At 40.3% G+C, this 3,020-nt stretch overlaps 1 long non-coding RNA gene across 1 annotated transcript; it reads right to left on the minus strand.

The window, feature by feature from the left end:
- Positions 1–236: 236 nt before the first annotated feature.
- LOC144709801 (uncharacterized) lies at positions 237–2,702 on the minus strand. Its single transcript, XR_013583106.1, has 3 exons — positions 2,388–2,702; positions 971–1,144; positions 237–364 (listed from the first exon to the last, which is right to left on the minus strand). It is a non-coding gene; the product is annotated as an uncharacterized LOC144709801 (long non-coding RNA).
- Between the last annotated feature and the right edge of the window lie 318 nt (positions 2,703–3,020).

Here is a 3,020-nt window from a genome sequence, read left to right on the forward strand (position 1 = left end):
CTCGAATGTGTTCATATCCCTATCTGTCATAGTCTCAAATATCATCTCTATCTCTCTCTTTCTCTCTTATACCCTCCCTCTCTGCTGCATCCTCTCTTGCTATTTATCTATCTCACTCTCTATCATATTTACCTTCTATATCATTTCTTTCTATTTACTGCGCTCTACATCTCTTTCTCTCCCACTCAAATATTTCTCTCTCTGGGCTGTCTCTCTCTTGTCACATTTATTTGACCAGTAAATAGCCAACTCAAGGAAAGTCAACAGTCAACTCAAGGAGATTCAACAGTCATCCAAAATCTCCATCAATAGATGCCTATAACCCATTGACACTAAACGGTTGACCTCTGCCCGCAAGGCCATCCTGCATCAAAAAGGTTATTGAGTTATATAGAATATAGGTGTTTTTACATATTTTAACTTTTTAATATATTTTTATAGGGTGAAATCAGTTAGGAACTTATACAAATCTGGGAAAATCTCACAATAAAATGTGAAGTGTTTGATAAATTGCTCCAAAGAGGGCGTACTGGTACAATAACATGAAATCTGACTTCGATTGTGATAATGATTGGATGTACATATTCAGATATGTTGGTAAACATTTATAAACAAGATAGATTTAAGAAATGCACCGTAGACGCCTTGATTTGAGTGAGCCGAGGATAAGTTTAAAAGTAAATGAAATGAGTTTAAAAGCGAGAAATACAAAAAAAACTCTAAAAATTTTAACTCATTTTCCTAATTTGAATTAACACCATGAATTGAAAATAAAGATTTTAGAATTTTATGGCATTTAATTTACACCAAAAACATCTATAAATATTAAAAATGAGTTAAATGTTAAAATCACTAGAAATTGTTTATATCAAATTTACAAATTTTCCTGATTTGTTTTGGAATTTATAAATGTAGAAAATATTTTTTTCTAATTTGTTATAATTTTACGTGTATAAAATGACAAAAATACCTGTTTCAGTGATCACTCAGGGTGACTGCAACAGAGAGAGGGCGCAAGCAGTGTTTGGGGCCCTTGGGTCGGTAGGGCCGGTCTGGCCCGTCTAAGGCAGCCTATGGGGTCAGCCCTATTGGGCTTGGCCCAGTGTGCCGAGGGGTGTCTCTGCCGCACAAGCACCACACGGCACTGCGCAACAGCGCACGACATCAGCTATGAGGGGGAAATACGAGTTTTAAAAGGATAACAAATAATTTTTAAATGCAAATTTTTTGGGATTCAAAGTGGGAAGTGGAGGATGTAGAGAGAAAAATAATTTTTTTTTTTAGAGGAAGAAATAAACTACTCTAAAGAGAGAAAATGTCAAAATTAGGAGATAGAGACAGAAAATGAAGAAGAGGTGTAGAAGGAGTTTGAGAGGGGATTTGGAAATGCAAATAGAAGATATTGAAGATTTTAGCTTAGGTGTTTTTATGAATTTCAAAATAAACTGAGAAAAGATAACAAAATGATGAGGGTATTGATAAACTCAATTTTAGGGTGTTTTTTTTACTGGTTATTTGTCAGTTGAATTCGTGTGAGGATTGAGCTTATGCAACGAAATTTATAGCCTCACAGCCTTTGGCAAGCAAGGGTCGATCCACAGGAAGCAGAGAAAACAGCAGAAAATTCTTTTCTATTAAATCAGTCTATTCAGTTCTCTAATTCCAAGTGTTAATCTCTGTAGAAATTTTCTTCAGAATAAGTTGCAGAGAATTCCTTAAAAGTATTGATTCAGCTAATTCTTCAGTCAAATTATCTTCAGTTAAGTTTTACGGAGATATCTTGGCAAAACTCAATTGAGCAGAACCGTCAGTAGAGAAATTTTCTTTGTTGACGGTTCGCTTACGCCCTGTGAGGCAATTGAGCAAACACCCTGCAGGTGTTTGTGCACGCGCGAACGCCTGCGCGTGGGTGAGCCTACTCGCGGCGCTGCTGCGCGTGGGCGAGCCTACGCGCGGCGCTGCTGCCGGCGAGCCTGCGTGGCGCTGCTTGCCCGCTGGCGAGCCTGCGCGCGGCGCTGCTGCGTGGCGAGCCTGCGCGGCGCTGTTCAGCTGGCGAGCCTGCGTCGCGCGAGCCTGTGGCGCTGTGTTGCTGCGGCGAGCCTGCTCGCGGTGCTGATTCGCGGGCAAGCTTGCTCGCTGCTTGGATTGCTGGCAACCTAGGCTGAGGCCTGGGTTGCTAGCAGTTGGAAATTCTGCAGGGAAGGATTTCACGAGCGGATGCGAGAACAATGAAACTTTTGCTAGACAGAATGGAAAACGATTCAATCAACTATGGGATTCGAAATCAAACGTAACCAAAGGAACAACAGAAATTGGAAATGCTGAAGACACAGCTTGTGATCTTCAGCCCAACCCTGATTGTCTTAGAAGGGAGAAGAAGATTGTACCAAAACCGAAACGCTCACGCCTCCTTGTGTCACTCCTTCCGGGCAAGGCGGCGATCGTCGTGCTCCAGCTACTCCTCGGCTTGCTTCTCTCCCAGCTCCAATGCTCATCAGCCTTGGAGGGTCTGCAGAAATCCTTTCTCTCCAAGCCCTAGCTTCCTTGAGAGAAATTCTGGACAACCTAAACTCCTCTCTCAAGAGAGTATTTATAGGTTTTCTCTTAAGTCATGCCCAGGGGCATTTTCGTAATTTTTGCCACTTCGAATTTTTGCCCACTTCTCTTGATCCTCCTCTCTTCCTTGATCTTCTTAACCTGTTTCTGAATGTTCACTAGCCATAAAATGTTAAATATATTCCACTTGATTCAAAGAATCAAGTGGGGTTAGTGATTTCATAAAACAATACATATGCATAAACTTAGCATGAATTCACAAGATAATTGTAATGAATTTAAACTTAAGAACTTGATTATTTGATGACATATTTTAGAGTCATCAGGTATTTTGTTATGATGAGAGTTACAAGGGCATTTTGGTAAAATGAAAAATGCCCTTGAACGAGAGCATAGAAAAGAGGTAAAATAAAAAGGAAGAAGGGAGGATGAAACAGCGTGGGGATATTTTTCTTGAAAATAAA

The sequence above is a fragment of the Wolffia australiana genome, chromosome 11 (assembly GCF_029677425.1).
Source record: "Wolffia australiana isolate 7733 chromosome 11, ASM2967742v1".
NCBI classification, from domain to species: domain Eukaryota; kingdom Viridiplantae; phylum Streptophyta; class Magnoliopsida; order Alismatales; family Araceae; genus Wolffia; species Wolffia australiana.